The following is a 14,853-nucleotide window of genomic DNA, read 5'->3' on the forward strand; positions in this document are numbered from 1 at the left end:
GTGTAATGACTTGATTAATACATCCGTGTCCAATAATGATTAGTCAATAACATTAATCTACTTTGTCGTATCCCGAGTGGCGAGGCGGTGGAAGTTGGCTTCCATGAATGCGAATATCCACATTTTGAAATATAGCTCCATTGCAGGTACTGTCACCATGGAATGAGATGTTATTCTTTTGGAGAATACCATTACGGCTGGACGCGGCGAGATTCCAGAACAAGAAGGACAATAACATTTGAGTACTCTCTGATTTATCCAATGCTAAGCAAACAAGTCCAGATCTTAAGTAACCACCTGTTCTAGTAAGTTTATATGGTGCAGTGCAGAGATAGCTTCCTTATTAATTAGAGTAAAATCAATAATTATTTTTCTTTGGTTTCATAGGTCTTCTGAATTGTTTACTGCGGTCCACAACAACTCTCTTCAGCTCATAGTAGGACTTACATCCAACGTTCCTCGTTATTTGTTGAATATATTTCAATCTCTGTCTTCCCCTACGGGTTTTGTTTTCTTCGGCTTCCTCATATCGTCACACTTTTCCTACCGCTGTGCCTCTTATAGTTAGTGTTTTTCACATAACTTCCTTTTCCACCGAACACCATCTCATTTCATATCTGTCCACTCGCGATTAGCTTTCAGGTTTCTTTTTTTTAATACTGCATTTCAAACGCTTCGATTCATATTTTTTCAGTTCTGAATCCAGTGTCTGTCGAAACGCAGAGTGGGCTATGGGCGTATTCTTTCGTAGGATATTCATTACCAAGTTATGCCGTTTACAACGGGCATCGATAGCAGTGGCTTCTTTCTACTTGTATATCTACACTGCAGAAGCCGTCATACAGTGAGTGATGACGTGTACTTCGTGATCGAGTACAATTTCCTTCATTTTCTGCAACATTTACAGACTGTAGGCAAAAAAAAAATCAACGGCTTGACAAGCGTACGTGTCGGCTCGTCTGGAATGTGTATCGTCTGCCACTTTCCGTGACACTTTCGCGCTCACAAAATAGACCAGCGTTATGTATGGCGGTAGCTGGTCTAAACTAATCACAAGATTGAAGAATGTGGGAAATGAATATTTTGTAACATACCAGACTCATAGGTGAAATACATTTCGTTAAATCTCCTAATACTTATTCTGTAAATATTTTTATGTATTTCAAAATAAAATATTCGCTCTATGACGGGGTATGCACTGACAAGAAATTTCGTGGTAGATTAAAACTGAGTCGGACCGACACTCGACATCGGGACTTTTGCCTTTCACGGTTCCTACCTACCGAGCTGTTCCAGCTCTACTTCCCCAGTACCTGGTCTCCTCCCATCAAAACATCACAGAATTTCATCTGCGGAACTTGCAGGACTGGAACTTCTGGAAGAAACGATACTGCGGAAACGTGACCTAGCACAGCCTGTCAGATGATTCGAGAATGAATTTCTCACTGCACTGGAGTGTGCACTGTGGCTGAGCCAACTCAACAGCGTGTCTTCCAGGAGTGCTAGTATTTCAGGGTTCGCTGAATACTGTGAAGTCGTGCTTGGGTAGCTTGCTACAAAAGGCAAGTGTCCAGAGATCGAGTCTCGGTTTTAATGTGCCAAGAAACTGCGTACTTTAATGCACGAGGGAGTGCCGAAAAGTAATGCCTCCGAGTTTTTTTATGTGAAAACTGTTCAAGGTTTTAAAATAAAACAAATGTTTTTACCATGTGCGTCTTTATTCTTCATATCTACATATCTGCACTCCCCGGGTTCTGGAGGACTCGAATTTTAGTGTTTAACGCGACAGTGTGTAAAGCAACTATGACGGCGCATGAGAAACGGCGTGCTGTAATCGGGTTTCGAATTCGAAGAGTTCGTCCACACGTGCAGCCTGCCATCCCTACAGAGTGGCAGTGTCAGCTCACACAGGCGCACTACGACATCTGCAATCTTGGGTTCATTGTCTACATCTACATCCAAGAGACTTCTCTGCAATTTACGTGGAAGAGGGTTCTTCGAACTACATTCAGACTATTTCTCTACCGTTACACTCTCTAACAGTGCGTGGAAAAAATGAACACTTAAATCTTACCGTACAAGTTCGGATTTATTATGATGATCATTTCTCTTTATATAGATTCGCGGCAGTAAAATGTTTTCACATATAGGGGGGAAAGTTGGTGACTGCAATTTCGTGAAAAGATCTCGCCACAACAAGAAACGACTTTGTTTTAATAATTGCCATCCGAGCTCGCTTATCATATCTGTGACACTAGCTCCGCTGTTTCGCGATAGTGCGAAACGAGCTGCTCTTCTCTGGACTTTTTCGATGTCCTCCGTCGATCCTATCTGGTAACGATCGCATACATCACATCATTACTCTGGGAGAAGACGAACAAGCTTAGTGCAGGAAGCCTATTTAGTAGACCCTTTCTATCTTCTAAGTTTTCTACCAATAATACGTAGTCTTTTGTTTGCTTTCGACACAAAACTATGTGAACGTTCCAGCTTAAGTTGTTTGTAATTGTAACTGTTAGGTATTTAATTGAATTCACAGCCTTTAAATTTGTGTGAAGTACCATCTAACTGAAATTCAACGGGTTTCTTTTTGTACTTATGTGGATTTCCTCATAGTTTTACTTATGAAAGACCATTGTCACGTTTCGCACCATACAGACATCGTGCCTAAGTCATTTTGCAATTTGTTTTTATCTTCTGATGACTTTATTAGACGTTATGTGAGAGCATCATCTGCAAACAATCTGAGAGCGCTGCTCAGATCATCTAAATGCTTGGGGAACTCCGGATATCACCTCTGTTTTACTCTATGATTTTTGGTCGATTACTAAGTACTGTGACCTTTCTGAGAGGAAACCGCGGATCCAGCCACGCAACTGAAGCATAGTTCAAAGGTAAACAATATGATTAGAGGTCTTTTGCGAGGACGCTGTCAAAAGCCTTCTGGAAATATAGAAATATGGTATCAAATTGAAACCCCTTGTCGATAGCACTTATTACTTTGTTTGAATAAAGTGCCATTGTGTCACAGGAACGATTTTATCTGAATGCATACTGACAGTATGCCAGTACACAGTTAATTTGGAGGTAAGTCATGATGTTCAAACACGTTATATGTTCCAAAATCATACTGCAGATCGACATCAGTAACACGGGTCTGCAATTCAGTGGAGTACTCCTATTTACTTTCTCGAATATTGGTGTGACCTGTGCAACTTTCCAGTTTTTTGATACGGATCTTTCGTCGAGCGGGCGGTTGTATCAGCATACTCAGAAAGGCACCTTATTGGTATGCTATCTGTACAGGAAGATTTGCCTTTATTAAGTGCTTTAAGCTACTTCTAAGTTACTCGTGTTTGCAGTTGTTCTCGATTGGAATTATCAAAATTTACTTCGTCATCTTTGGTGAAGCCATTTCGGAAAACTGTTTCATAACCAAGCATTAGGAGTGCTGTCATAAGTAGTACTACCACTAAGAATTGCACAGTGAAGGGACTGTCATGTCATCGATCTTCCTCCATACGGACCCAACTTGGTCCCATCCCATTTTAACCTGTTTCCAAAACTTCAAGAACACCTCTGGGGGCTTTACTCTGACAGCGATGAAGTGGTGCAAGCAGAGATTTTTACAGTGACGCTATCAACAAACTGGTCTGTAGTTGGGAGAAATGTGTTCGTGGCTAGGATGACTGTGTTGAAAGAAAGATATGTAAACATGAAGAATGAAGAATTAAGTTGTAGAATATTAATAATGTTTGTCTTATACGAAAAGCTTTAAGATTTTTCTCAAAAAAAATTCGGAGGCTTTATTTTTCATCTCCCCATCGTGATTTCGCTGTAAATCGCTGCTTGCACTGCTTATAAATATTTAATGGCTGTGCGACAGACCAACAGTCGTTTAATCCAAGGACAACTGGTTGCTGGGGGGCTTTCTCAGTATGTTGTATTTATTTATGTTGATAGACGGAAGAATGCTGCAGAATTTGAGTGGTTTTGAGATGTAGTGCACACGATACTGCGTCTTATCAATCTTTCTTTGAAAAGGGAATGTAATACATTTCGAATCCTACATTCTTTTTACCCTGTGGCGCACCGCCTGGTGTTACTGAGACTAATCAGTCATCAGGACAGCACGACGCGAAGAGTGCAGTGCAGTGAGCATCCACCAGTAGCATGAGGAGTGTAACCAGGCCGAGAGCGACGGTTGACCAGTTGGGCAGGAACTGAAAGTCTGAAACTGGTGAACTGGGGGGTTACCAGTGTGGCCAAAATATAGGCTGTCCTAGCAGGAGTAGACAATATCCAGGGATGTGACAGGAACAATCATTCGAAGCAAAAAAGTCTAGTAAACATGGGCTCTAAAGCTATACCATAAAACCTATGAGAAGCTGTTCATCTTCTGTAGTGTGAAACAAATCTTACTGAAAAACTGCTCAAAAGGTCGTAGGGTATGCGTTTCAGAGCCCATGCGTACTAGACGTTTTTGCTTAGAGTGATTGGTTCCTGTCTTAGCCCTAACATTGACTGTTCCTCGTGTAAGACACAGCGGCAGGTGGCCCCTGCACGCCGCCCTCAGTTGATCTTGGTTAGCCCTGGATGACACACACACCGAACGGTTTGCCTAAGCAGAACAATAAAGGGGACTCCACATCAAGAGGGAAGAGACCTTGCTAACCGTAAGATTAGCGCTTGAAAACAAACGCTTTACAGCTATAACTGGTCCTATAGTTCGTCGCTATAAAACTTGCTGTACGAGGGGTGCCGGGTCGATTCCTAGACTCGAGAAAGGTGTCTGTGTAGAAGGATGATTGGCCCTAAACAATTATCTGTTTCAAGACGTATTAGCATGTGATATCTATTGTATTAACAACAGATGATGCATAAATTCGTGCTTCATAATTGGCAGTATAAGATAAATGCTCTCATACAGAACAATGAATATCATAAATTATGTTCTTTTAAACTTGTGTTATAGATTGGCAGATCTTTATAACTGCTTTACTCACAAGTCCGGAGCAGCTCTTCTTTGTCCCAGCTATGATGAGAAATTACTGGGCGAGATCTAATGACTTTCATAATATTAACAATAATGACATATTATTATTATTATAGTTACAAATAATACTGTATCTAAATACAATAGCACGATAACACTTTAGTTTATACTACATTGTACACACGCGTTATTTTCATTGAAGCCAAGCTTGCCATGCATTGGATGTGCACCAAAGTATTCTATAACATTCCGGGCAACATCGGGTGCGTCGCAGATTGGTCTTTCAACGACACGTTGTACCTCGAAACGCTTCTCAAACGCGTCTCTGTGCGTCTAAAAACATGCTCAGTAGGTAGACCTCGCGTTGGAAAACGTTGTGAATACAACCTTCGGGCTTCAGCTGCATTGCGGTGCGTCTCCTCATAGATCAAGATCATATCGGTATAGTCTTCTTGGGAGTCCATTGCATTTGTTACCTGTTCGACTATAAGACCTGACTCGAACTACAAACAGTCGGCCACGCGACCTTCCTCAGAGCAAAACCAGGACGAAAATGCAGGTAGATGGTGACAAAGCTCGCTGGAGTTTCGCCTGTACGTGCATTTGCCCTCTGGGCAGCAGTGAAGAGGCAACCCTTCTTGACTAACGTATGCGGGAAACAAAACTACAGTGGTCGGCTTTCGTGGACTCCCTGGTAATATGTATTCTCCAGTGGTCATGCTGTACGGTTTCTTAAGCAACGACACTGTCATCGGCTTGCGGACTCTAATGCTGATTGGGGTGGGAGGGGGGTCTTTGGGTAGAAATTGGAAGTTAAGCAATGAACACGGCCATGCTGTTGTACGTCGCCGCACATTTGTTCCTCGGCTTGTATACTACCTTTCCCTAGACCTCTTTGCTATATTTTTACATTCCTAACTAGTGAAGCACGCCAGAAATACTGTTTATACTTATACATTTTAGGGTACCTTATATGTCATGGACAGAAATCTGCGCCTGGAGTTTTCCGTTGTAATATTATTCGTTCAAATCTGTAAACCTAGGCTTATTTGTTAATTATCCAAATTGTTTCTTTAAAACATTTCATTACAGTTTAATAAATTCTGTAGATCCGCAAACCAAATTTATTTTTCTTGTTGACAATAACAATTGCGTTAAATTTCATATTTTTGAGACTATTAAATTATTTAAGTATGGCATCCATTGTATGTGTTTACCGCAGTCAACAGGTCACTTGGTTCTAGAAAACAAACTTTAGATAGCCTGATAAGCCAGAGGATATGACGCCAGCAAGGAGAATATGTAAACCTATTAACTGAAACTGGTCAATGTGGGTTCAGTTCCCCGTCTCTAAACAAATAGCTCAGGCCTCTTCAGTCAGCCTGCGTTCCCAGAGATGAGACACCACTGACGCAGAGGGCTCGCGGCATTGCCTCCCGCTCGCGTTTTGACGTCATTCACGTCTACTGGCCGCCCCAACCCAGCACTGCCGCACTCCAGTGACCACAGCAAGGCAGAAATACTCAGATTTGCAGCCGCCCAACAGCTCTCGGTTAACGCTCACTTCACGCTCGCCTTGTTGCACCTGTCAGGTCAGCTGGCAATAAAACAACTGCCATTCTGCCGCGCCGGCCTTTTAAATGAAACTCAATTATTTCGTTCACTAGCACATAAATGAATCTCTTTCACAGACGACTGTTTTTTTTTTCTTTTTTTTTTTCATTTCTGTAGAGTGCACGTAAACCATATGCTGTTCGTTTCTGCTGATGGCCATTTCACCATTTTATATGTTACCGTTCCCTTGCCTTTCAAACACTAAAACCGAAAGATACTATACGTATTCATGCTACCGTTCCCTTGCCTTTCAAACACTAAAACCGAAAGATATTATACGTATTCCATTCTGCACTACTTTTGATTGTTTCTTCTTGTCTCACACACCTCGCATGTCATTAGCACAAGTTTACAGTCTGTACACAACAGGCGCTGTTGATATATTACATTTTGGATATGAAACAATATATGTGAGGTTTCTGTGTGCAGGACAGGGACGCAAACACGGAACATTAGCATCCGTGAACCGCGTCCTTATCCGCTCAGCAATTCACGCAACTACTGAGATCTGACGACACAACTCTGAGCTTGTCGGTACCTGTGTCTCACAAAACACACACACACACACACACACACACACACACACACACACACACACACACACACACTCAGCTGCAGTATCAGTCTTTTGATTCTGTCCTCAGTAAGCCTCCTTGTGGTGAGTGATCGCATGTATGTAATATGTTGTCCAGTCTTCTTAGGTCATAAGCCCTCTGTGTTCCTACAGTAAACCTCTCCGTGATACACCGTAACTCCGTTGTAGCGTTCGCCACTGCAGTTTGCTGAGCAGCTGTGTAACGGTGTTCCATCGACTGAACGAGCCGGTAAATGAACACAGTGCTCTTAGTCAGAAATCTTATGGTTCAAATGGCTCTGAGCACTATGGGACACAACATCTGAGGTCATCAGTCCCCTACAACTTAGAACTACTTAAACCTAACTAATGTAAGGACATCACAGGCATCCATGCCCGAGGCAGTATTCGAAACTGCAACCGTAGCGGTCGCGCGGTTCTAGACTGAAGCGCCTAGAACTGCTCGGCCACAGCGACCTACAGAAATTTTTATCTTTCAAGGATCCTAATATGATGATCGATACACAAGAACGGTTCGAACAAGAGTTTTGTAAGCCAAGCCATTTCTGTCACGGATGAATTATGTTTCTATAAGACTCTGCCTATCTATATCTTCGTTATATCCCTCAAGCTACCTTAAGGTGAGTGGTGGAGGAACTTTTCGTACTACTACCTGATGCCCTCTAATCCGTCCCACCTGCGGATGGCGAGTGTGAAGAACGATTATCGGTAAACATCTGTATTAGCTCTAATTTTTTGCAGCAAATTTTGTATTGTGGGCGTTTACAACTGTACCATGAAGAATACGACTGCTTCAACTGTATGATAAATCTTTAAGATCCAACTAGTTTTGAGGTGACAGAGCCACATCTTTAGGAAAGGTAAAGGCTCCAGAGAGGCAGTTCTCACGTTCCGATTGATAATGGAAGCAAGACATGTGAAAGAAACAAGACGAGTTCTTAGGATTTGTGGACCAGGAAAGAGTGGTCGACAATGTAAAATGGTGGGAGATGTCTGAAAGTTTGAGAAAATATAAGTAAGCTCTAGTGATAGGATTGTTCTCATCAGAATCGACAATAAACCAGCACTGACCATGATAGTTCACGTGTATATGCCGACGCCACAAGCTGGAGATGAAGAGAGAGAGAAAGTAGATGAGGATATTGAAAGAGTAATGCAGTACGTAAAGGAAGATGAAAATATAGTAGTTGTGGGTGACTGGAATGCGGTTATATTGGAGGGAGTAGAAGAAAGGGTTGCTGTAGAGTATGGACGTGTATTTCGGAAAGAGAGAGGAGAAAGACTAATTGAGTTCTGCAATAAATTTCAGCTTGTAACAGCGAGTACTCTGTTCCAGGATCACAGGAGAAGGAAGTGTACTTGGAAAACGCCAGGAGATACGGAAGATTTCAGTTAACTTTCATCATGGCCAGACAGAGATTTCGAAATCAGATACTGGATTGTAAGGCGTACCCAGGAGCAGTTATAGACTCAGATCACGACGTAGGAGTAATGAAGAGTGGGCTGAAGCTTAAGAGAATTAGTCAGGAAGAATCAATACGCAAAGAAATGGGATACGGAAATACCAAGGAATGACCAGATACGCTTAAAGTTCTCTGAGGCCATAGATACTGCAATGAGGAAGAGATCAGTGGCAGCACAGTTGGGAGGAATGGTTATCTCTAAAAATGGAAATCACAGAAGTTGGAAATAAAAACACAGGTACGAAGAAACCATGAATCACAGAAGAAATACTTCAGTTTATCGATGAAAGAAGGAAGTACAAAACGTTGAGTGAAATCCAGGAATACAGAAATACGAGTCATTGAGGAATGAAGTTAATGGTAAGTGCATGGAAACTAAGACGAAATGGATGGATGAAAAATGTGAAGAACTCAAAAAATAAATAATTGTCGGAAGGACTGGCTCAGTGCATAAGAGAGTCGAATTAACCTCCGGTGAAATTAAAATCAAGTGTGGTAACATTAAGAGCGCAACGAGAACTCCATCCTTAAATGCAGAGGAGAGAGCGGACAGGAGGAAGGAGTGCATTGTAGGCCTCTATGAGGGGGTTGAATGGTCTGATCTGACAGAAGACGAAACAGGAGTCGATTTAGAAGAGACAGGGAATCCAATATTAGAATCATAATTTAAAAGAGCTTTGGAAGATTGTAGATCAAATACGGCAGAAGGTATGAATTACATCCCGTCAGATTTTCTAAAATCTTTGGGGGATATGGCAGCAAAACGGCTATTGACGTTGGTGCGTATAATATATGAGTCTGGCGATATACTATCTGATTTCCGGAATAATACCATCCACACAATTCTGAGGAATGCAAGAGCTGACAAGTGGGAGAATTATCGCACAATGAGCTCAACAGCACATGCATCCAAGTTGCTGACAAGAATAATGTACAGTAGAATTGGAAAGAAAATTAAGAATGTGTTAGATGACGATCAGTTTGGCTTTAGGAAAGGTAAAGGAAGTAAGAGGCAATTCTGACATTGCAGTTGATAACGGAAACTCGTCTGAAGAAAAATCAAGACAAAAAAAAATGGTTCAAATGGCTTTGAGCACTATGGGACTTAACATCTGAGGTCATCAGTCCCCTATGTAAACCTAACCAACCTAAGGACATCACACACATCCACGCCCGAGGCTGGATTCGAACCTGCGACCGTAGCAGTCGCGCGGTTCCGGACTGAAGCGCCTGGAACCGCTCGGCCGGAGCGGACGGCAATAAAGAGACGCTCGTAAGATTTACCGACCTGGAAAAACGTTCGACAATGCCAAATGGTGCAAGATTCAAAATTATGAGGAAAATAGAAATAAGCTGAAGGGAGAGACGGGTAACACACAATATGTACAAGAGAGAGGGATGTAGTCTTTCGCCCCCACTGTTCGATCTATACATCGAGGAAGCAATTATGGAAATAAAAGAAAATTTCAGGAATTGGATTAAAATTCAAGGTGAAAGGATATCAATGATACAATTCGCTGATGACATTGCTGTCTTGAGTAAAAGTGAAGAAGAATTACATGATCTGCTGAGTCTAATGAGTACAGTAAATAGATAGAGGGGGTATCGAAGAATGACGAAAATAATCATAAATAGCCGAAATGAGAACAGCGAGAAACTTAACGTCGGGATTGATGGTCACGAAGTACATGAAATTAAGAAACTCTACTACCTAGGCAGCAAAATAAGCAATGACGGACGGGGCAAGGAGGACATCAGAAGCAGACTAGCACCTGCAAAAAGGGCATTCCTTGGCGAGAGCAGTCTACTAGTATCAAACATAGGTCTTAATTTGAGGAGGAAATTTCTGAGAATGTACATTTGGGGCACATCATGCAATGGTAGTGAAACATGGACTATGGGGAAACCGAAACTGAAGAGAATCGAAGAATTTGAGATGTACAAATGTCGAAGGTTAGGTGGACTGGTAACTAAGAAATGAAGAGGCTCTGCGTAAAATCGGAGGGGAAAGAAATATGTGGAAATCGCTGACAAAAAAAGGGGTATGTTGATACGACATCTGTTAAGGTATCAGAGAATAGCTCCCATAGTACTAGAGTGAGCTGTAAGGGTAAAAAATGTAGAGGAAGGTTGTTGTTGTTGTTGTTGTTGTGGTCTTCAGTCCTGAGACTGGTTTGATGCAGCTCTCCATGCTACTCTATCCTGTGCAAGCCTCTTCATCTCCCAGTACCTACTGCAACCTACATCCTTCTGAATCTGCTTAGTGTATTCATCTCTTGGTCTCCCTCTACGATTTTTACCCTCCACGCTGCCCTCCAATACTAAATTGGAGATCCCTTGATGCCTCAGAACATGTCCTACCAATCGATCCTTTCTTCTGGTCAAGTTGTGCCACAAAATTCTCTTCTCCCCAATCCTATTCAATACTTCCTCATTAGTTATGTGATCCACCCATCTAATCTTCAGCATTCTTCTGTAGCACCACATTTCAAAAGCTTCTATTCTCTTCTTGTCCAAACTATTTATCGTCCATGTTTCACTTCCATACATGGCTACACTCCATACAAATACTTTCAGAAATGACTTCCTGACACTTAAATCTATACTGGATGTCAACAAATTTCTGTTCTTCAGAAACATTTTCCTTGCCATTGCCAGTCTACATTTTATATCCTCTCTACTTCGACCATCATCAGTTATTTTGCTCCCCAAATAGCAAAACTCCTTTACTACTTTAAGTGTGTCATTCCCTAATCTAATTCCCTCAGCATCACCCGACTTAATTCGACTACATTCCATTATCCTCGTTTTGCTTTTGTTGATGTTCATCTTACATCCTCCTTTCAAGACACTATCCATTCCATTCAACTGCTCTTCCAAGTCCTTTGCTGTCTCTGACAGAATTACAATGTCATCGGCGAACCTCATAGTTTTTATTTCTTCTCCATGGATTTTTAATACCTACTCCTAATTTTTCTTTTGTTTCCTTTACTGCTTGCTCAATATACAGATTGAATAACATCGGGGAGAGGCTACAATCCTGTCTCACTCCCTTCCCAACCACTGCTTCCCTTTCATGTCCCTCGACTCTTATAACTGCCATCTGGTTTCTGTACAAATTGTAAATAGCCTTTCGCTCCCTGTATTTTACCCCTGCCACCTTTAGAATTTGAAAGAGAGTATTCCAGTCAACATTGTCAAAAGCTTTCTCTAAGTCTACAAATGCTAGAAACGTAGGTTTGCCTTTCCTTAATCTTTCTTCTAAGATAAGTCGTAAGGTCAGTATTGCCTCACGTGTTCCAGTGTTTCTACGGAATCCAAACCGATCTTCCCCGAGGTAGAGGAAGGTAGAGATTGGAATACATTCTGCAAATAATTGAGGACGTAGGTTGCAAGTGCTACTCTGAGATGAAGAGGTTGGCGTAGGAGAGAAGCTCGTAACGGGACGCACGAAACAAGTCAGAAGACTGATGGATACGGGTACATCCAAGAAAAGAAAACCAAGAACTAAGTGTCCTAGTTAAAAAGGACATACTCTTCAACCTATACATCGAAAGAACAATGACCGGAATAAAAGTAAGTTTCTAGACTTGGATTAAAATTCAGGGCGACAGTTTGCCAGAGATAAGATTCCCTGAAGACTTTGCTATCCACAGTAAATGTGGTAATTACAGGATATGCTGAATGGAATTGACAGTCTGATGAGTACACGAAATGGGTTTGGAGTAAATCGAAGGAGGGTAAAATTTACGAGGCCTAGCAGAAATGAGATTAGCAATAAACTTACATTCAAAGTTGGGGATCATGAAGTAGAGCAGTCGCAGAGAGTTTGAAAATGGTTGTCCGCCGACTCCTTTCTTTCGGCCTTAGCGTAAATTGTAAAAGGAATTATCTGCCATTATTCTGCGAACTATTTTCTTATAATCGGACTCGTATTGACGCTGGTAGATCTGTGTATAGGCATATACTATCCACATATTGTATTGTGCCTTGTTTTAATAAATAATCTAGTGAAGCCCGTTCACATTCTTGAGAGTAATTACCAGATGTTTCATAGTCAATAATATGTGCATTAAAACCTTTTAGTCAGAAATTATATCGTGTGCCACGTGGTTGAAAGCACCCGCTACCTTTAGTTCAAAATTCTTTTCAATTTCGGCCTATTTTACTTTCAAATACAACTGAGTATACTACTAGAGCGTGCTGAAAAGTAATACCTCCGAATTTATGTATGAAAGCTCTTAAAAGCTTTTAAATAAAACAAGCGTTATTAAGACTCTACCTCTTCATTCTTCATGTCTAATACTTATTTCTCAACATAGTCAGCCTGATGACAAATACATTTCAGCCAAAGAGACACAAGTTTGTTGATATCGTCACTGCAGAATGTTTGACTTCGTTGACGGAGCGATAACCTCTCCTCTGCTTGTACCGCTTCATCACCATATAAGTGAAGTCCGCGAAGACGTTTTTAAGTTTTGGAAACAAAACAGATAAAAATACTGTGGCGGTGATCAATGACAGGGAACCTGAGGCGGCAGATGTCGTATAGTGCGAGTATGGTCTGGGATTGTCATGATGAACGAGAGGGTGCCACACGTGTGGATGTTTTCTGCCGTTAGAATCTCAGTTATAGGACTGACATAGTTTACGTTACACACCGCCATGTTACGCGCTACGATTCGGAGCCTTGTAACGTCAGTGGGCCGGAAGTCGACCGCGTGATATGCATGATGTATAATACGTCAACCGGTATAGAGAGCAAAATAAAAACCTCAGAGGCATCACTTTTTAGTACTCTCTCATATTTATAAGCTATATTATAAGAGTATACAGTTGAACAAGAGCAGCACATCGGACTCTTTTACGCGTTCACACGTTTACCCAATGTCATCACAGTTACGTTTGCAGTGTGCACGGAATCATCGAGTTTGAACCGTAGGTAAACTAAAGTGTCGCCTGGCCAGATGAATCACGGTTCTTGTAACCCCAGGCCGGTTGTCGTATATGGTTATACCGTCATCCAGGAGAACTGCTAATCGGAACATGCATTGCGGCTCAGACTCAGGTCAGTGGGGGCAAATTATGCTACAGGAAACATTTACCTGGGCTTCCGTGTGATGTGTGGTAATAATCTTCCAACAGGACAACTATCTGTTTAAAAAGACCATAATCAGGCTTCAGTGGTGTGAAGAAGGTGATCGTGAAGTTAATGTCTTGGCCATCAAATCCGCCTGATTCACACTGAGATGATGAAAGTCATGAGATTGCAATATGCATATATACCAGTGCCAGTAGTATCGCGTATACAATGTATAAATGAGCATTCCATTGGTGGAGCTGTAGTTTTTACTTCGGTGATTTATGTGAAACGGTTACTGATGTGATTATGGCCGCACAACAGGAATGAACAGACTCTGAACACGGAATGATAACTGGAGTTACACGCATGGGACATTCCAGTTCGGAAATCATTATGGAATTCCATATTCCGACATCTGTAGTGCCAATAGTGTGCCGAGAATACCGAATTTCAGGCACCACGGACACGCAGTGACCGACGGTCTTCACTTAACGACCGAGAGCAACTGCGTTTGCATTGTATTATCTGTGCTAACAGGCGAGCAATGCTCCTTGAAGTAACAGCGGAAATTAATGTGGGACGTACGACAAAGTATCCGTTTGGGCAGTGCGGCTTAACGTGGCGTTAAATGGGCTATGGGAGAAGACGACCGACACAAGTGTCTTTACTAACAATGCGACATCGGCTGCGGCACCTCTCCTGGGGTTGTGACCATATCGGTTGGTCCCTAAGCGGTTGGACAACCGTGGCTTGGCCGATTTCAGTTGGTAAGAGCTGATGGTAGCGTGGCGCAGACCCCATGAAGCCACGGGCACAAGTTTCCAAAAACGTACAGTGCAAGCTGGTGGTACCTCCGTAATGGCGCTGACTATATTTACGTGGAATTGACTGGGTCCTCTGGTGAACTGAACCTATCCCCGAGTGGAAAAAATTATGCTCGACTATTTCGTGACCATTTGCAGTCGTTCATTCCCATCCGGCGCGCAGGTCGCCCAAAGTGGCGTCGAATGTAATGATCTGCACCACGGCGGCCAGTCCTGTCCTCCGAGCCACGATTTTTGTCACCTCAGTGTAAATCCGACAGAATATGTGTGGGACTCTA

This window comes from Schistocerca serialis, chromosome 4 (assembly GCF_023864345.2).
Source record: "Schistocerca serialis cubense isolate TAMUIC-IGC-003099 chromosome 4, iqSchSeri2.2, whole genome shotgun sequence".
NCBI classification, from domain to species: domain Eukaryota; kingdom Metazoa; phylum Arthropoda; class Insecta; order Orthoptera; family Acrididae; genus Schistocerca; species Schistocerca serialis.